This window comes from Adiantum capillus-veneris, chromosome 12 (genome assembly GCF_014529385.1).
Source record: "Adiantum capillus-veneris isolate H3 chromosome 12, ASM1452938v2, whole genome shotgun sequence".
NCBI classification, from domain to species: Eukaryota; Viridiplantae; Streptophyta; class Polypodiopsida; order Polypodiales; family Pteridaceae; genus Adiantum; species Adiantum capillus-veneris.
The window spans coordinates 149,927,392-149,949,480 of record NC_140942.1 but is presented as its reverse complement, the minus strand read 5'-3'; positions in this window follow the sequence as shown (position 1 = coordinate 149,949,480).

The window sequence follows — 22,089 nt, the reverse complement described above, 5'->3', positions numbered from 1 at the left end:
TCACATACTTGTTCAAACACTTCAATGTGTTTCCTAGCATCTTCGTCCCCATTGAATTTTTGCGTGAGTTTGGCAATTTGTACTGCCTTACTTCTAGGCTCTCTATCAGATGCATGACGCATATTTTCCGCGATAGATCGACCTATGGTTTGAGCAAACGCTGCCAAGTCACCTATGTGAGGAGGTAGGGCCGGTGGAGGTACTCTTGGAATCATATGTGGGAGAGGAACGGGTACCGGTCTTGGCATATGTGTGGATGATGCAGGATATGGAACATAACCGGGCATAGGTCCACTCGGATAAGAGCTAGGGAGCGGCACTCGAAGAGCATAAGCAAGTGGTACAATTGGAGGTGTGGGGGCCATGTGTGCATAAGGGGATAGAGGCACATATGGTCGAGGCCCCATATTAGGTACTACGACACTAGGTAGTGGCACTGCGCTAACCGTAGATGTCATCGGTACATTCTCTGTCATGCTTATCCCTGGAGTGAGCACTGTGTTTTCCTTGATAGAGGGTTGAGCCAAGTTAGGGAAGCTAAAGTTTTCGCTCGGAGGCTCAGATTGCATAGAGACCCCAGGTGAAATGACGTAAGATGGGTCCATGGGGCTCATTAGAGGAGTCTCCATTTGTGATAGAGTAGGCTGTTGAGCCTTGCTCGTATCCAAAAATCTCATGGGGCCAGTTGAGAGTATATTTACCCCTCGGTTTTTCCTTTCTGATTGAATAATGCCATGGATAACATTACAGATCATTTTTTGTTGATCTTCGATGCTCGTGGCACTAGAGGTGGATTGTACAATCTCTATCCATCCTAGATGGTAGGCGTGGCCAGAGTGTAGATCCGTCAACACCTCAGTGTGGAGGTCGTATGTCCAATGATCATTAATGAACCATCCTTCTAGAGTCGACGTGTTAACGGTTTCTTGTGAGGTAGAAGCAATGTTGCTCCCCGTGGTTTTACTTGTCACCAACGGTACTCTAGAGGGAACTTCTGAAGGAGGCAGCTCAACAGGGCCTTCTTGGTAAGAAGTTGGTAGGATATCCACATGGACACTCTTTGGGGGTGTGGGGTCCACGTGTGATGTGAAAGGAGAGTCCACTTCCCCACCCCCTTCGTGTGCTTCATTTGCATCAGGTTCCGAGCGAGTAGCTCTACCTAATGTTTCCATGAAACGGCTAAACATACTAGTACTAGGCTGTGGAGCTTCGGGAGGTGCATGGCCTTCTCTCTCAGTGTTTTGGTTAGGGTATGCTTCCATGATTTCTGAGTCGGAGGAGGAATCACTAGCGGCTATTTTAGGGTCTTGGGTGGTGCTACCTTGTGTCCCCGCTGAGGGTCTAGAGCTTATCGTGGATGGGTAATGGGTGTCCGTATGAACAGAGGCACCCTCAATATGCTCGTGTTCTAGCACCCGCCCAGAGCGTAAGTGCATGTGCTTTTGATACCCTAAGGTGTCAAAAAGCTGCTCTAGGAGGCCTTGTGACTAGTTTTTAGCGTGTTTTTTGTTTGTTTTTTTGCTAGATTTTTTAGAGCGTGTCGTGGAATGGGCCGTGTGATAGCTCGAAACGAGCGTATCGGTCAGAGGGTCGTGCCGTGCTTTACAGCCCTCCGTTTGGTCACTCTATGCTCTCGGAATCCCTAAAACTGTCAATTCCCAGTAGGGAACTAGGCCCAAACTAGAAAGTCTAAGGGTGCAAGTGGGAAGAGAAAGGAGGAGAGTGGAGGACTTGTCCCACATGCTCTCATTCTCTCTTGAGGGAGTAGGGTATATATATAAGAGTGAGTCTAGTATATATCATAAGACTGAGGACTGAGGCCTGGGCTTGGGCTTGGGCTTGGGCTTGGGCTTGGGAAAATGATCCCGATCTACCTTTTATACAAACCAACCCGTCCGTTTAAGAGTCACGTTTTTTATTTTCGAAAAATTTCGCCTGATGCAGAAAATACAGAAATTGAAAAAAATGCAGAAAAACGCAGAAAAACGCAGAAAATGCAGAAAATGCAGAAAAAACGCAGAAATTGCAGAAAATTGACAGAAATGCAGAAAATTGCAGAAATTGAAAACGCCGAACTTGAAAATGCAGAAATTGCAGAAATTGAAAAAACGCAGACAATAGCAGAAATTGAAACTTGACAGCAATTGCAGAAAACGCAAAAAACAGAAATCTTCCACACACTCCTTCCCTGCCTTTCCTATGATAGAAATTGCACCACAAGGAAGCGTAAAGTGCTAACCGAGCTTAGTGTAGGGCATATCCCCGGCAGCGGCGCCAAAAATGTGCGCTCCTTGCCGCACTCTCGAAGCAAGGGACTTGCCAATACACCGTATGCGAGCCACAAACGGCTCCAAGCACACAACAAGCCTAAACTAGCAAGCTCAAGAAAACAAAGGGTGTGTCACTCACCGCTCTACGCTCGCCTTCGTGGTGGATTCCTCGCCGCGATGAAGAAGAAGCTGCAGTCGTGCCGCGCTCAACCGCTTCGCCGCCGTCGTGCCTTCGTAATGCTCGATCGCACACACACTCTCCCTCTCTCTCTCTCTCTCTCTCACACACACACAAGGAGGTGAAGAAGAAGAAGATGGAGATGGAGCAAGAGCACTCTTCAATTGCACAAATGAGAGAATGAGTAAAAATTAGGTTTAGTTGGCTTTTATAGGAGCTCACCCCATTCACACTTGGGCGCCCATGCTTAACCAACTAATCCCTTGAATGTCCAAGTTAAAGTGCACCTCTCATCGACGATCACTCTACTTTTCCCTATTGGACCGACAAGCCCGGTACCTGACTCTACCAAATACATAATACACGTCCGTCGTAGGTGATGGGGTGTACGTGAGCCGTGAGGGTTAACAGGTGGACAATGAGTGTACAAGGCTAGTAATTGTGATAGCAAACACCAATCCTACAGGAATTGGATGGGCAATAGAGCAAGATGATGAAGAAGGACACATGTATGTGGTGAGATTTGGAGCAAAAGTACTATGTGTTTTCCAAAGGAACTATCCACAGATGAAGAAAGAGTTATGTGGTATGGTTACAAACTTGAAAAACGGGAAAGAGTACCTAATTGGTGCATGTGTGATTGTAGAAATAGATTTTCTACCACTTCATTCTTGGGATGGTTACAAGCTGCTCAACACCAGACATTGCTATGTTGTTGTGGATTTCCTACATTAAGTCCTTAAATCCTTAGTTTAAGAACATTGCCGGTAAAGAAAATACAATAGCAAATATGCTATCAAGGGCAAGGTATGAAGAGGAGTTAGAGATGATTGATGATGATGATGATGTGGGAACAAAGTTCTATTCCATCTCTCATGTCAAAGGTAACTATGTCTGCATGTCTAACCCACTTCAATTGTTCTTAAAGGAGCTTTATGAAGATGATTGGCTTCTTATTGGAAGCTACTTGAGTACTCTAACAAAACATCATGATTGATCTGAACAAGAGTTCAAGAGGATATGCAAGAAAGCATATGGGTACTTTTTGAGGGATGGTTACTTATGGAAGCATCCTAAACAAAATGGTGCTACACCACAAAGGGTTATACGTAAAAATGAGAGTCAAGTAAAGCCCATGCAAGAGTTTCATGAGAGTCTATGGGATGGATGCAAGGGTGAATGGGCAACCATCTCTAAGCTCAAGGAAAATAATGGTGGAAGGGTATGTATAAAGATGTATCTCAGTTTGTAGAGTCATGTGTAACTTGTCAAATGTATTCAAATGTACAGCATCGTGATGGATTGTATTGTACATATCCACTAGCTATGCACTATAAATGGGTTGTGGATCTAGTTCCAATGCTTTTAGGGCTCTGGAAAATTAGATACTTTGTTCTTGCATGAGAGGACCTAACTAACCAGGTTAAAGGGAGAGCATTAAGAGAAAAAACCACAGAAGTTGTATGCAAATTCCTTCTTGATGATGTGATTTTCCGTTATGTGGGAAAGATCACTGCAAACAGAGGTGAACTAGATTCCGGGGAAGAAAGGGAGTTCTTTTCCAAATTAGGAGTCAAGCTTTCCCTTACTACAACTTACAACCCTGAAGGCAATGGAAAGAGTGAAAGAGAACATCTTCCTATCATCAAAGCTTTGGCCAAGGCTTCCAAAGGAAGAGTTGGTGAGTGGCCAAAATTGTTACCATATGCTTTATGGGCGGATCGTACAACACAGACCTCACTAACTGGCTATATGCCTACAGAGTTTATGTATGGCCAAAAGCCAGTGATTCCAATTGAAGATACAATTCCCACATGGAATGTACTACCTTGGCAAGAGGGGCTTAGAAGGGAAGTCCTTGCATTGCGTATAAGGCAACTAGAGAGAAGACCTGGAGACATTGAGGCTACAAAAGAGCAATTGAAAAATGCAAGGTTGAAAAACAAGGACTATTTTGATAAGCGACATCAACTTTGGAGAAAAGAAATTGACAAAGGTGAGTGGGTTTTAGTGTATGGTAGTAGCCCTGATAATCAGCACACAATCATGCGTAAGTTCTCAAAAAGATGCTTTGGATCGTATTTTGTAAATCATGTGCATAAAAATGCTACTTAAGCTTTCATAAATTAGATGGTACAGAAGTAAAGGTTCCCATTGTAGGGACAAGGATCAAAGTGTTTAAGAGAAGAGAAGACAGTGATCCAAAAGATGTTGAGGAAGAGGAAGAAAAAAACAAAGGTGAATATCAAAGTGAACATGAAGCATTGGACTCTATCAATGAAGATGAAAGTATGGAAGATCTACAAGAGGATTGAACCTATAGAAGTTCAAATGTGGCACATATCAGAGTGCCACATTTGAACTTTTTAAGAGGGGGTGGATGTCATGTTGTGGAACGTACATAGTGGGAACGAATACTAGAATATTTATTGTGTGACTTTTTAAATACATATGTATATTTTCCATAATATACATATGCATATCTAAATATAATTATAAGATTTCTATCTCATCTTATTATTTATCTCAAGGGTAACATATTCTTACTTTATCGTTACTAAATTATTGTGGAAAAAAGCGTCAATAACCGCTCCTCTTTAACTTGGAGAAAAAAGGATTGGTTCTTTCTTTCTACTATCCCATTATTATCTCACACTCTATCTAGATCCTATAGCTACTGTGTTTTCCAATATATATATATATATATATATATATATATATATATATATATATATATTCTATGTATTTTTCATATTTTTCTTATATTTCTTTTTAATAGCTACTAGAAAGGAATCAAATCCTAGTGGGACACTAGCTTGTATAATTCTCAAAGATGCCCTTATTTTAATGCATTATTGCAAGGATGCTTACAAAACTTTGTCAAGGATTTGATGTATCATTCAAAGCTAGAATCATTCCCTCTCCTTCTCTCTCCATCAGATTGAAAAATAAATCTTGAAGGGTTTATCAAATAAGTTGTGTTTTGATTTGTGATTTTTTTGGTTTCTTGATGTTTTTCTTTTCATCTCTAGCCCAACCTTTACCTCTATCTCTATTTCCAAATATATTCTCTAACCTAGCTATTATCCACACCTAGTTTTACACCTACCCTTACCTCTATCTCTACATCTACTTCTCTCTCCATCTCTCTTGTGTCCTAATTACTGAAGGCATTCAAGCTACAACACTTCGCCAAAGCTATGATCAACCTTCTTGGAGAGCTATGCTAATGCACAACGGTGAGTAGCCATATCTTTACACTCTCACAAATCTCTCTCACTCTACGAAGCTCATTCTCTCTACGAACTCTAGGTTCTCCTTGCTACTCGTTCATTTCTCCCCGTAGTATCCTTATTGCCTACGGGCAAGAATAGGACTTGGGAGGAGACATTCTCTTCTCTTCACTTCTCTCACGTCTACATTTTGCACATACTAGAAATATCGTAGATGAATAATCCACATGATGTGAATTTTTATTGTTTTCACTCTGTAAGATCTACTACAATTAACGTATGGATTAACCATAAATTACACTTCCAACAACATATAGTGTTTCTCTTTGGCCTAGAAAGGCTCAATAAAATACTTCTTTCACTAGATCCCATCATACTACCCCTTCTAAACTATAAATTATCTTTTGATACACGTGTAGTTATTTTGCTATGAACCAAGAGGATTTGTACACATAATTAATCCCAATCACTAGACAAAAACATATATATCATAGTAAGCACAAAACTACATTTCCAAAGAATAATATGGAGCTTGTTTGGTCGAAAAAGGTTCAATGCCATTTAAGTCATCTATTAACCCTTTCATCCTACCCATGATAAGATATGACCAAATCCTTGAAGTTTCCATCTTTGTTTTGATTTTCTATTTTGGTGTTCTTTATTTGTGTGTGTTTAGAGGTGATAACAACATACAAGTGCCCACCCAGCCAAGGAGCCCGTTGGGTCAACCGGCCAAAGTTTTGATGTGGTCACATTATTTTTCCGATGTTTAATACATCAAACCCTATAAAAGCCCAACGACAATCTTCTATGTTAAGTCTAAGTCAAAGATGTAATTTTCCAATGATGTATGTAAAGGTCCATGAGAAGTTGGCCGCCGGCCACTTTAGAAAGCCCTAGGTATATAATACACTAAGGTTAGTGGGAAAGGGGAGATTATTTTTGAAGATAAGTGACTATTGCTGTATGCACAGAGAGTGACCTCTTGGCTCCAACTTGTAATCATCGCTATTGTGGCTACGATAATCCAAATTCAGTTTTGTTTATTGCATTGTGTTCTTCTTACTCTGCTCTTTCATTCAATTGTAAGCATTCAAGATTCGGTGTAGGTATCAAACGCAACCGGTGTGGCCTTAAATTGTTGTTTTGAGTATTTATATGCGTATTTTATGTTGTTTTGACCCTAGGAGAGGCTTTAGGGACCCAAAAACGACCCTTTAGGATCATCCGTTTACTGTTTTTGCGTACTTTGGGACGAACGATCGCGATCCATGTACCCATCCTGAATACTGTGATAGTGATAGGATATGCTCTTGATAGTCCCTTGTAGCTTCCCTTCAAGTTTTGTGTGAATCCGATATGATTTGCATGGTAAACAGGCATGATGACTTTAGAGCTGTGTAGAAGGACATAGGCAGATTACTTGGCTTTAGTGCGTTTGATTTGCTTGTAGAGTTAGTAGTTGCATCTCTTCGAGTTCACTTCATTAGGATTGACACCCTAGTGAGTTTCCATGCCTCATTCGAGTCGCTTCCCTGGTATTGATATTTATGTTGATGCCTGAAGGCTATGCTATGGACGTCCGTCGCGGTGACCCGCTAACATTGGCGTTGTTTTCGGGGAATGAATCTTAGGTGATGAGTGACCGAGTAGGTATTCAGAGTTTTCTTATTGTTCCAAAAGATAATTTCCATTCCATTTACATTTCAGTGAAGCATCTAGACAGGGGTTTAGTGCTTAGTGGAGTCTAGGGTCGGTGGACTGGCTAGATCTACTCTTGAGAGATATAGGGAGTTTTGAGTGAGGTTGCTTTAAGCATTTTTTCTCTTCAAATTTCTTTGTATTGATTGAGTACTGATCCATCATCCGTTTTTTATCCTGTTTGTTTTGTTTGATTCATTTTCTTATGTTCTTTCATTTCTATACTTAGGAGTAGGATAAGTAAATCACATTCCAGTCACATTTGGGACAAAAGATAGAGTCAAAAACACCAGAAAACCATAACTTTGGCAAAAGCGCCATAAGACTCTGAAATTAGAAAATCTGACCAAACAGAGCTGAAATTGATTCAAATCACAAAGTGGCAGCACCAAACACTGGGAAATACTTGTCAGAGAGAGCCTGTAAAATTTCATCAGATTTGTCTCTGGTACTACGATCGCGATCGGTGTACCTCAGTGTCAGAATTGTACAAGATTTGACATGTGCCTTCCTAATAAGATTCTAAACAAGTTTGTCTAAAGCAGCCACACCCAAAAACATCAAAAATCAAGGAAATCAGGCCACTTGGTTAAAACTAGCCTGACAAACCCAGAAACTGTAAAATCTTGACTTTTGGTGATCCAAATGCAAAAAGACTTGGGAGATAGCCTTAAAACATCAGTGTCTACAAGCATGCCAAATTTGGTTGAATTTGGGCTCAGAACTACGATCGTGATCGGCGTACCTAGACCTCGATTTGTACCAGATTTGATGAGTAGAATCTTCAAGGGTATACAAACATAAAAGTCTAAAGGACCTAGGGTCAAAAACCACAAAAAACTGGTCAAAACACTGAATATAGATCCAAGTCAAAAACTGCTAAACTGGCATAGAAATTGACTTTCAGTACACCAAAACACATCAAAACTGGGAAGAAACCATGCACGGGGATAGCATGTGCATAGGACAAGCCTAGGTATCTCTCAAATCCCAAATCAAACATCAAAATAAATCAAACCTGATAAAATTGGAAAATCAGGCACTTCAGACCAAGAAACTATAAATTCTTGACTTTTTTGAGTCCAAATACAAAAGTGTCTGGCAGGTAGTTTTAAAATAGCCTAGTGAACAAGCTGTTGAAGTTTCATCCAATTTGGGCTCCAAACTACGATCGCGATCGGTGTACCTCAGTCCCATATCTGACCCAGATTTGACCCACACATACACCTAGGTGATATAAGATACCAAGCGATGTCAAAATTCAAAATAAAGTCACCAAAATAGCCAAAAACAGCAGACAGTTAGAAAACCACTGCAGCAGACTAAGATCTGGTAAAAACTTGACTTTTTCTTGTCCAAATTCAAAAATATTTGAGGAGTAGACTGTACACATCATTGTCTACCATATCCACAAGTTTCACTTGAAAAGGAGCTAGAACTACAATCGCGATCGGTGTACCCCAGTGACATTTTGAGTTGAGACTTGGTGAGTAGGTAGCTGACATCTAGTGCAACATATTTTCCAAAAGGAGCAAGATCAAAAAAGCAAAAGAAAGTGGTCAAAAGTCCCAGTTACACAATCAGGCCAATAACCGCAAAACCGCCTGGGATTTGGGTTTTCATTGGTCAAAACATCTCCAAATTCTAAAATACAAAGACACTTGGTATCAAAACATGAAGGGCTAGCTACTGTGCAAAAAGCTTCCAAATTTGTGACATGGGGTCAATGATCGTGATCGGTGTACCTCTACATAGTGAGGGTATTTGACTTCATAAGTTTGTAGATCTACTTGAGTACATCCCAAATCTCAAGTTTGAGTGAAAAATACCCTCTGGAAGCCAAGATACAAGCACAAAATCTCTTTGTGTCCTGATCCAAAAACGATCTTGAGTGTTGTTTCAAGTGTAGTTTACCAAAACTGCTCTAACTTTTGGCACACAACTCCAAACTGAGTCGTCTATAGCTAGGAAGAAATCTTGTGAGATAAGGAAATTTTAGAGGGAAATTTGCTAGGATTCCCATTTACAAACTTTTAGGGTACCCAAAACCAGTATCCAAAGGTCAGTGGGGCACCAAAGCCGGACTTTTTAGAGACTTGACCAGGGGCAAAAAGGGATTGTGTGCACTAAGCCAAGGTGTTCTTATCAAGGACCATCTTGAGAGTATTGAGTGAGGCTTAAACATGACAACTCATCCATCATTAGGGTTTCCCACTCAACTCAGAGCTATGCCACCTACAGAAACAGCCAAAAATACTGCAACACCTATAACAAGACGGTTGAGACAAGACCATGGGGCTTATCAATCATATCAAGCCAAACCTCAAGGCATGGCTCATGTATATTTTTCAAGTGATCATGTAGCTCACTGGAATCCAAACCAATCAACTAAAATGCGGGAGTTTGGAAGAGAAAAAGTGGAAATTGCTGGAGACTTAGAGGAGAAGCATCCTCTAATCAACAAACCCAACGTGAGGTTCATCAAAACCAATGAAGCAGTTCTAACGGATTACACTTATGATGGCCTTTATAGGTTACCTATTAGGGACCAGAAAAACTTCTATAGATGTTTAAATTCCATAATTGAAGAGTTGACAGACTACAAGAACCTCTATGCCTTCACATACACAGATGACCAGGGAGTGCAAGTCTAATGGTAGATAAGTATGGACGAGAGTACAAACTTATTAGCCCAATGGAGCTAGAAAGTTATACATACATGGGTACTCCAATCTCTGCTTACTACTTTCAACCGAGTGTAAGCGTACCAGGGTTTTTTGAGACTGATTTGCAAGAAGCTAACATTGAAACTATGGAATCAAATGGACCTCAAACATCCAAAATAGCTATTCACGGGAGTGTAGCTCCTACCTCATTGAGTGGAACCAAGAGACCACCAATTAGACTTGCAAATTCATCAACATTTCTAAAACATGTCTCAAAGGGGATTCCACCAGGATTTGCTCCAAGACGAGAAGAAGGAACGAGGGATGTCTTTGTGAGAGACCCCAACAAGGTAAGATACATGGTTGAACCAGAACCAATGAGACCATATCAATTGGCCAAATGTGTCAAGAAAAAGTATGATGGATTAAGGGATCCATACGTACATGCATCCTTGTTCAAACAAGGGTTAAGAGCCAAACAAGTATTTTATTTTCATACACAGTATGAGGGATTTAGCTTAACCTTGGAAGGGATAGCATTGAATTGGTTCCAACCGTTGGACAAAAATGCCTTCTCAAATGTTGAACAACTGTTGCAATAATTTGTTGTGGAGTTCTCTAAAAGGGGAATCAAGCATAACACAGTGTCCCAAATCTATGCATTCAAGCACAAAGAAGATGAGAGAGTGAAGGAAGCATCGCTACGCTTCAAACAATACATAGAGAGATGTTTGGAATGCGAGTTACCACAAGATGAAAGATTATCAATTCTCTTCATAGAGGATTTGAAAAATTAAACTCTCAAGAAAGATTTGCACTTAAAAGATGTACTTCCTTTGAACAAGTCACGAGAGAAGCGTTATACCTAGTTGACAATTGTAAAGCCTAAAGCAAGGAAATTGGCGATACAAAGATCACTATGGATAATTCTCCTTTAACATCTAGTGAAACCAACACAAGGCAAGTGGTTATGTCTCAATTAATGACCAACCTAGATGAGCTAGCAGCACAAGTAGCACAACGAATAAAATGGTGTGCCATTGAGCAAAAATGGACCAATCATGAGATGAGTGAGTGCTACTATAATCAAACCTACACGAGGGGGATACTATTTGGACATCAAATAGAAAAAAAAATGCCATTACCAAATCATCCATTATTTCAAAATAGGGTTGTATCAAGGGCTTTACAAAGAGCTGACGTATCACAACCTAGGCTAGGGCAAGAACCTATGAGAAAACTCTATTCATTGAATGAGGACACTCTGATGTTCATAGCCAATCAAGAGCGTAGACCAGAGACCATTCTGGCTAAGCAAGAACAACCATCAATTGTACCATGAGTGACTCAACAAGATGGACCATGCTACAAGTGTGGAGGTAATCATTGGGCCAAGAATTGTTCCCGTGTAGAGATAATTGGATATTGTTTGGAGTGTGCCATTACACACGTTGTTCCAAATTGTCCAAAACACCCAAACAAACAGGGGAAAACAACAATGAATGTTGTGGGAGTGTTACCTTCTCCAAGTGGATCAGAGGCAGAACCCAAAATTCCTGTGAAGGTAGTGATTAGAGCCCAAGCAAAAGAAAATGCTGAGGACCAAGCTAATGAGGAGAAAGATCAACAACCCAAACAAGGGGAAACAACTAGTGTGTCAGTGAGGACTGGGAGATGGCATTGAAGCATTTTTCTACTCATAAATGCAAAACCCCATATGATGTGTAGGAGTAGCTTTAGGTAATGATCTGATTTTGATCTAGAGCTATTCATCACTGATTTATTTTCTAAAGTGCTTGTTTGCATTCACAATCTCTAAAAAGTCTACTTTTGAGGAAAAAATGCAATAAACAAGTTTTGTTGATATCTTTTCATGACTGGTTGGTGTTGTGCATATAAGAGAGCATGTGCAATGGTTCTGTGTACAAAAAACTACAATTCTATAAACTTGGACATCATATGCATATGATGTCTCAAGGGGCATCTGGAGACCAAATTTGGAAAAATCAGATTGTACCAGAGTATTCAAAAGGGGGGCTTTACCCCAAGTACACATTGAGACTAGAGTTTTCACCAACTCTTGACACCCAAAAGACAAAAGACGAAGTGTCGAAAATGGAAAAAAGAAAAACTAGTGATTTTGAGCACTTTTTTGCATGAAAATTGGTAGAAGTTCTTGAAAGCTAGTACTAGAGACTTGGGGATGCCTGTGAATGAATTCTGACCAAAAATTCGTCAGTAGACATCATACGCATATAATGTCTGAAGGGTGATTTTGGATGTAAAAATGAACTTTTGACTTTACACCCATCTTTTGCATGTTGTGTTGAGCACATACACCAAATTTCATATCATTTGGGCTTGTAGATTGAAAACTAGGGGGACTTTACTCTTTCAATGGGTTTCCTTGTCAAAAATGATGGCTTTGTGCAATTTTAATGTCCAAAATTTGTTGTGAGCATATATTCAGGTTCTACGTATCAAGGGGCACATATGGAAGAAACAAAAGTCCATTCTGACCACCTGAACATCATACACGTATGATGTCTTAGAGGCCATATTTTGGGTCAAAAGGTACATTTGAGTGCGCTCTTGTGATCTAGAGCATTTAGGAAGCATATATGCCAAATTCATTGAATTTGAAGTAGTTCTGGGCTTGTTAAGGCCACAAGACGGATCTAGGCAAAGTGATTGCTTGAATTGACCATAACTTGCACAAAAAGTGTTGGAGTTCAATTTTGAAACTTGTTGTGAGTTACCAGTGTAGTGAGGAACCTCTGGAGTGAAATTAACTTCAAACTGACAAGTTAGACATTAGGGACCAAAATTGAAATCTGAGCATACCAGGGTGTTAAGCACCACAAAACAAGCTTACAAACCAAGTTTGGACCAATTCTGAGCACATAGACATCATACGCATATGATGTCTCAAGGTCAGATTTGACAGACCAATTGCACTTTTGACCACACAGGGGGTTGGGGAATGATGTGCTAAGCTTGCTTGCAAAATTTCAACTCATGTGTTAAGAGATTTTTGCAGATACAAGAAGGTAAAGGTCAAAAAGTGGTGATTTTGAGCAATTTTGACATCCAAAATTTATTGTGATCACATATTCTTGTTGTATGCATCAGGGAGCATCTTGGGTAGAAATATAAGTGAAATCTAGTTAAAAAAACTTCATACGCATATGATGTCTCATAGGCCAGATCTGGGTCAAATCAGACATTTGACTATACCCTAGAGTCCTAGAGCATAAAAGAAGTCCGTAGCCAAAATTTTATTGCATTTGGAGCATATTTGGTCCAAAAAATGTCAAAAGAAAGAATTGGGCAAGAGTTATGTTGTATTGGCCATAATTTACACAAAAAGTTTTCAAATTGAATTTTGAAAGTTGCTCTGAGAGTTGCTTGAGTGATAAAGAATCACTGGGATAAAAGTAACTTCATTTTGCCACAAAAGACATCATATGCGTATGATGTCTCAAGTGCCAAATTAGAGGTCAAAACTTACATCTGAGCTCACATAAGTGTTTGCTAGCATAAAATAGGCTTAGAAACCAAGTTTCAATCAATTTGAATCACTTTTGGCTTAGTAAACCTTCTTGAGTAGTAATAGGCAACCTAGCAAAAAAAGGATTGATAGACCTATCTAAAAGTGTCAGAATCATAAACAAAGACATGAAGTGGTTAGAGTACATCAAGGAGAGTCTACAATTGAAGGTTAGAGCATTTTTGAGTCAGAGACATCATACGCAAGTGAAGTCTCCAGGCACAGATTGATTGTTTTGGCCATAACTTGAGCTTCCGATATCGGATTAAAAAACTCTTTTATCAAAACAAAGCTCCAGAGTAGCTCTACAAGTTTCAATGTCAACCCTCAAAAACAATTAAAGATCCTACGGGTCATTCATTGTTAGTCAGCGTTTGTAAAAATGTCATTTAAGGCCTCAAAATTCACCTAGAAGTTAGGGGTGTCTAAAACTAACAATTTGAGAGAATTGTGAGAAAACGGTCGCGGTTTTGGACATGGTTTTGACTTTTCCCTAACCAAAGTGCTTGAAAACATTGGTATAAGTCTTCTTAGATCAAACTAAAGCTATTAAGTTCAGATATCATGTCCTCTTTAGATTCAAACTCAACCTATACAAGGTTCAGGATCCCAGCGGTAGAAGAGCATCTGCCCATAATGGATCTTTCAAGCTTCCAAATGATAAAGACTAATTTTGTTGAGAGAGTTTGGATGACAGGTAATGAGAGTGAAGGACTATATAGATACATTGACGACAGTGAGGTCAACCTTTATAGATGCTCAAAACCCTACCCAAGAGAGCTGACGGATTACAAGCTCTTATATGTTTATACATACGAAGTCGACTACCAATGGAAATCTATAGCTATGGACAAGTATGGACAAGAATACAGAGCTGTAGAAAGCAGAAAACCACGAAATTATTAGCAATAGGTGGATATTTGGTCAATGAAGGACCATAGATATCTCTACCAAACATGAGGATTCTTACGTTAATTTAAAAACAGGAGCCACCTGGATTCCCTTCTAGAGCAATAACGAGAGATGAAATGATCGCAGAGATGGCAGACATGCCTCCTCAAGTGAATCTCCCCAATGGACCAATCTCCAAAAGAACGACCAATCCCTTCAAGGAAGAACCTAGGCATAGTAGAAGGTATGAAGCGATAGAAGGATTGGGAGAGTCTATGGTTAGACTTGTAGACAATTGGCGAGTTAGACCATCCCAAGTCCAAAAATGGGTAAATAGAAAATACACCGGAGATAAAGATCGGAGAGATCACGTAGTAATTTTTAGAAGAGTGATTAGAGCAAAGGAAGATTCAGATTTTGCAACACAGTTTGCAGGATTCTGACTAACTCTAGAAGATGATGCGGCTACATGGTTCAATTCAGTAGAAAGATGTGATTTTGAGACTCTATATGAGTTGTTTGAGGAATTCATCAAAGAACTCTCGTAGAAAGGCATAGCTCACAATACGATCTCACATATTCACAGATTCAAACAAAAAGAGGATGAATCAATACACAAAACGTCATTACGGCTCAAAAGATATGTCAAGTTTTGTCCAAGAGTTGAACTACCTATGCAAGCACGGTTAATGCTGATCTTTATCCGAGGATTGAGACATGTGGGTCTTCAAAAGGATCTGCATATGATAAGGAGCTTGACGCTCAATGAATTGATCAAAAAAGCTCTTTATCTAGTGGATAACTGTGAGAAATATAAAGAAAATGATTGTAAGAGTCAAGAGGACGACACATCCTCTCAGCACAGTGATTCACAGATGAGTGATCCATGGCAAAACCAGCGGCACCTATTGATCAAGAAAAATTTGTCGATGAAATGGTCAAGAGGTTAGCTCCTCTTGTAAATGTTGATTCGAGGGAGCTTAAGTGGTATAAAATTGAGAGAAAATGGAGAAACCATACGAGAGAAGAGTGTTATTATAGCATGGAATACGCTAGGGAGAGGTATGTACAACCTATTCCAGTAGCACCTCCTGCACCTAGATACACTATGGGAAATACGCCAGGTCCAATAGGAGTTTTAAGGCCACAGTCTGTCTCAGGACAACAACTTTCGATGGAAGCTTCTAGAATGTCTATGAACATGAGATACACACTGATGATGGAAGCATCTAATAATCAAATGTTAGTACCAAATATAATGTGTTATAACAACCAAAGCGGGTACTACCCTTCAAAGTGATAGAAGATGAGAGAAACACATGGAGTGACAACGCGGACAACTTGAATTGGAAAGATCAGAAAACAGTAAGGACAGGGGTACTCAAAGAAGTTCAAAACTCTCAAAGAGGAGGTGTACCACCTGACGAATGGAATTTTATTATAAGATCCTTGGATGATCAGGGGAGAAGAAATTCAGATAACAGTCGAACTGAACTGCAGGAATAGGTTGGCGGTGATGAATTTTATGAAGCCTTGTTGACAACTCCAATAACCATTATAGTCAAGCAAATGTTGAAGCTAGTACCTGCATTTTCACAACAATTGTTAAAAAGACTTACTCAAGAAGTGGCAGGAAACAAACAGGATATCGGGATGAACCCTGAAGAAACCATTTGTGGAGAAGCTTGTGAAGTTCAACCTTTGGATGTTGATTAAAGGTACCCGTGGTTGGGGCTTCTATTGGCAAAGTGTTCTTTCCAGGGGTACTCTTGGATGGAGGGTCAGGAGTTAATATTCTCCCGGAGTCAACCTGCAAACGTTTGAATCTCTTGAAGTGGGATCCAGCTCCTTTTCAGGTCAAAATGGGAGACCAAAGGTGGGTTCAACCTTTGGGCATTTTGAGGAATTTGCAGATCTCAGTTGGGGGACTGCAGTTTGTGGCCAACTTTGTAGTACTCAGATTGGAGGAATCTATTCGTTCTTATCCAATCATGTTGGGAAGACCATGGTTAAGAGCGCGAGATTGAAGCAGTTATGGGGAGCAGACTCCATTGTGATCAAAAGGGGTAAGAAGAAAGCTAGAATGCAAATGGATGCCAGAAAGGTAATCCCACCGGGTTTCAGGGCATTACATGCAGAAGGATTGAACATGGTAGAAGAAATTGGAGAAGATGTTGAAGAAGAATTTCTTAGAACTAATTCATCAGTGGTACCTATCTTTGAAGTAGATGTGCAAAAGATAGTCACTAAGTATATTTTGTAGCATCAGGATGATGGGCTAAAGTCATTGACTCAGGAAGCACTGATTCCTCAGGGTAAGCAGTCAACAACAAAAATGGGTAATGAGTTGCTGAAAAATTTGCAAATTCAAAATCAAGAAGAATTGGAAGCCATTGAAGCAGTAAAGTAGGCAGAAAGGGCATTTGAACACCAAATGGAAAGGACTGCAAGAGTTACTCAGGATGAATTGCAGGAAATGAACCTGAATACTTAGGAGGAACCTCAAACAGTAAAGGTTTCAGCAGAAATGGATGAGGAGATTAAGCAGAAACTGAAGCAGTTATTGCTAGAATTCAAAGATGTTTTTGCATGGAAATATACTGATATGAAGGGAGTAGATGCTAGTTTCTGCCAACACAGAATTAACTTGAAGGCAGATGCAGTTCCAGTTGTACAACAAAGGTACAAGATGAATCCTAACTACGCCAAACAGGTGAAAGAGCAAATTGACAAATTGTTAGCTGTGGGTTTCATTTATCCATTGGATGAGGTTACCTGGTTGTCGCCAATTGTTGTTGTTCCAAAGAAGAATGGAAAGATCAAGGTTTGTGTAGACTACAGGAAACTGAATGCTGCTACAGTAACTGATCCATTTCCTTTACCTTTTTGTGATACATTATTGGATACAGTAGCAGGACATGAGATTTATAGTTTCCTGGATGGTTTTAGTGGATATAACTAAATTTTAATGGCACTTGAAGATAAAGAAAAAACAGCCTTTGTGACTGAATGGGGAGTTTATGCTAGTAATGTTATGACATTTGGTTTGAAGAATGCTCCACCAACATTTCAGAAAGCGGTTCAGTGTGTATTTGAAGAATACCTTACAACATTTATGAGGGTTTTCTTGGATGATTTTAGTGTCTTTGGAAAGAAACAGGACCATTTGGACCTTTGAAGGTATGTTTTCAGAAATGCAGGGAGTTTAGATTGTCACTAAACCCCGCCAAGTGTGCTTGTGCGAGGAATTCTCTTGGGACATGTGATTTCTGAAGAGGGAGTGTCAATTGACCCAAATAAGGTGGAAGTGATTAATAAAGTACCAGAACCAAAGACTATCAAGCAATTGGATAGATTTTTGGGTCAAGTGAAGTGGCATAACAGATTTTTGAGATATTTAGCACATGTTTGTACACCACTAACCAAACTTACAAGGAAAGATGCTGTCTTTGAATGGGGAGAAGACCAAGGTAGAGCATTCAGGATATTGAAGAAGATGATGATTGTAGCACCTATTATGATTGTTCCTGATTGGAATTTACCATTTCATATCTTTGTAGATGCATCTCATGTGGCAGTGGGTGCAACATTGATGCAAGAAACAAGAAGAGGTTGGTTTAGACCAATTTACTATGCCAGCAGGGTATTGACACCTGCAGAGAAGAATTATTCACTGACTGAGAGAGAATGTTTGGGGATGATCTATGCATTGCAGAAATTTAGACATTACCTTTTAGCCAATAGGGTAATTTTCCATGTGGATTATCAGGCTCTTATTTATTTGGTGAACAAACCAATACGGTAATTTTCCATGTGGATCATCAGGCTCTTATTTATTTTTCAGGAAGGTTGGCAAGATGGATACTGCTATTACAAGAATTTGATTATGTGCTTATCCATACTCCTGGAAGACTTCATGTTTTGGCTGATTATCTCAGTAGATTGGAAACAGGTGAAGATGATTCTTTAGGAGTACCTGATCAATTACCTGATGCAGATATATTTTTAGTACAGGTGACTGAACAGTCAGGGGATTGGTATGAAGATATGCGTTAGTTTTTGACTAAAGGAGTATTACTTGAAACAATGACCAAAGATCACAGGAAGAGGATGGCATTGAGAAGTAAACCATTTACAATTATTGTAGGACTTTTATATAAGAGAGGCATTGAGCAGGTGATAAGGAGGTGTGTGCCATAGTTTGAGCAAAAAGGAGTTTTGGTAGAAGCTCATGCAGGGAATGCAAGAGGTCACTTCTCAGGAGAGGTTACTGGAAGGAAAGTTTTTCAAGCAGGATTCTGGTGGCCAACAGTGATTAGAGATGCTCAGGAATTCAGCAAAAATTGTTTGGTATGTCAAAGAGACGGTAGGCCACTGAATGTGGACATAATGCCATTGCAACCTATTTTGCCTCTAGAGCCATTTCAAAAATGGGGATTGGATTTTGTTGGTCCAATCAAACCACCTGGAAGATTTACACAAAACAGATATATTTTAGTTGCAACTGATTACTGTAAAAAAATGGGTGGAAGCAGTGGCTTTGAGAGACAATAAAGCCAAAAGTGTAGCTAAGTTTTTGTACAGGAACATTATGACTAGGTTTGGCTGTCCCATAGAGCTAGTTTCTGATCAGGGAGGACATTTTATTAACAAAGTGATTAGTAAACTGACTGAATTGCATATGATTTTGCATAAGAAGTCAACAGTGTACTATCCCTAGGCCAATGGACAAGCTGAAAGTACCAACAAGATTTTGGTAAGCATTATCAAGAAGCTGGTCAATCAGCACAGGACAGATTGGGATGAAAAATTAGATTCTGCAATGTGGGCTTTTAGAACAGCTTACAAAGTAACTATTGGGATGACACCATTCAAGTTGGTGTATGGGCTCGAAGCAGTAGTACCCATGGAATTCATAGTGCCAAGCCTCAGGGTTGCAGTTCAAAAAAGTTATCTCCTGAAGACTCACTCAGTTACAGGAGGGAGGCTCTACTAAAGTTGGAAGAGGATAGAATCCATAGCCAGTACATTGCTGACATTATCCAACAAAGGAGACAAGCTTGGATTAATAGAAATATCAAATTTAAATTTTTTTCTCCAGATGATTGGGTATTGGTCTACAATAGTAAATTGGGCTTGAGGCCAGGCAAATTGAAACTTAGGTATGTGGGGCCATTCCACATTGGAAAAACAATGGGACCCAATACTTTCTTACTGAGAGATCAGGAGGGTATAATTATTCCCAAACCCATCAACGGATTCCAACTTAAACCATTTTTTGGGCAAAAGGTCAGGAATCAAGAAGGATGTCCTATAAATGATGAGCTTTTGACGGTGACTAGTTACGCGTGTGAAAGAATAGCCCGTAATCACTTTGTGAGGTACAACCCACTCCTGCGTTTTACGAAAGGGCTAATCATGTCTTCAGTACGCAACTTCTCTGCAAGTTTTGGCCAGGAAGCAAGAGCCGATAATGAAATTCTCTCAGCTCTGAGAAGTTCTGCAAGAAGGACTCGTTTTCAAGGCATCATGGTGCAAGACCCAAGCTTTGAGGATGAACCGGAGATGGTAACCCTTACCCGATTGGTACGGCCCAAGGAGGAAGCTTTGTCAGACTATATGTTTCTGGATTTCAGGTACGACTTGGAAAACAATGAAGTAAACAATGCATGGCTGGAAAAAATAGGTCTTCTTGATTTTTCAAGACTCCCATGGGTAAGTTGGAGAAATAGCGAGATGGCAACAATTTACTTGAGGCAGTTGCAGTTGAATGATGGACAGGTTTTCAGGGATGATTATTTGACTGAAGAGATTGTAGCCAAAGTCTTTGATCTCTCTACTGCAGAGGATAATGAATTCAACAAGGCAAGTGAGAAGGATATGACAAGGGCTTTTGGTCCACCTCAGGGTGAAAGGCACTATTACCAACTTTCAGGAATGAAGAATGCAGTAAGACTGCACCAAATCATGTGGTTCATTGAAAGGGTTTTTCTGTTGGTAAAGTCTGAATACATAAGCAGGGAGAATTATGGTATTCTATTAGCTGCAAAAAGTGGTAGACAAGTGGACTAATATTTTGTTTGACAGGATGAAGTTTGAAATTTACACAAAGCAAAGGAGGAAAGATAAAACTACTAAAGTTGGACCTTACCTTGCAGCTGTTTTTCAATATGTCAACAACAAAACCATTTTGCAGGGGAAGCAGTCGCAAACCTCACTACAAATCACTGAAGATGTGGGTTCTTCAGTAAGAAGAGAGAAAAGACAGAAATTGTTTTTGGATCATAAATCATTGCAAATGGATAAAGAGATCCAAGATCTTGTGTCTGCAGATTACTCTCAAGAGGAATCCTTGGATGTAGTGAAGAATAGAATGGACAAGGAGTTTGGAATTTTATTTTCTGACACTCCAACAGGTAAAGCTGAAAAGCCTATAATACCTTCAATTGCCAAGATAGGTTTTAAGATCAGAAGACTGTGTAAGTTGTCAGAGAAGGAGCCTGCAATTGCAATTGAAGATCCTTTTGTGGAGAGGCCTGTAGTTTCTAAACCTCAATTTGCTACTGTATCTTTTCCTGAAGTACAAACTGCACTCACCTTGGTGAAAGATTATGTAGAGCAACAGTCTCTAGACCTCACCTTTTTGACTTGGTAAAAGGAAAGCCTTCAGACTGAACTAAAACAGGTCAAGGAAGGGGCTTTGAGAGATAAGAAAGTGAAGAATGACACAGAGCTTTTGGAGAAAAAGTACAAGACCTAAACAAAGCTCAGGAATTGATGAAGAAGGAGTTAGATTCTTACAGACAGGTATTTTTGGGCAGAGAAAGAACTTCAACCAAAATTTTTGAGTGGAAAGAAGAATGGTTCCAGGTACTACAAGATCAGTTGACTGAAATGGCAAATGTTAATGCATCTTTGGAGAGCAACAACAGAGTACTATTAAGCAGGGTTGCAACTTGTAGAAAAGTTGAAGAAAAGATTAGACATATGTCAGAGGAAGAACTGGTTGTAGAAGGCTGGTATGTTAGTTCAAGGGATATTGAGAAAATGAAAAATGAGGTCATGGACTATATGCAGGGAGTCTGGGAGGAAATTAAAATTAAGATGTATGATGTGGTGAGTAAACTCTACCAGGCTTTTGTAGAGAAGGATTCCAAGCAAGAAATTTTCCTTTACAAAAACAATTAGATGAGTTGAAGGAGCAGAATGCTCAATTGCAACAGAAGGTGCAAGCAGAGGTTGAGGTGAAAACTGCAAAAGCTGAGACAGTGCAATTTGCATTTGAGCCAGTGCAAGAAATAGTTGAAGTGAAGGATCAGGATACAATTTAGTTGCTAGTTCAGGAGGTAGGACAGACTGCAATTTCAGTTCCAGATAAACAAGTTGATGATATTGAAGATCAGGAGAACTTTGAAGAACTTTTGCTGAGAAGTGCTGAGGCAATGTCTGAAGAAACAGGTATTGATGTGACATTGCTTGAAGCTGCTCAAAACATGGAGGAACAGTCAGGAAATCCTGTTGGTACCGAGGATTCAGATCTTCAGGATTAGTTATCAGAAGAACTTCATTTTGGTTTTCAAGCTTGTTTTGTCAAGGGATG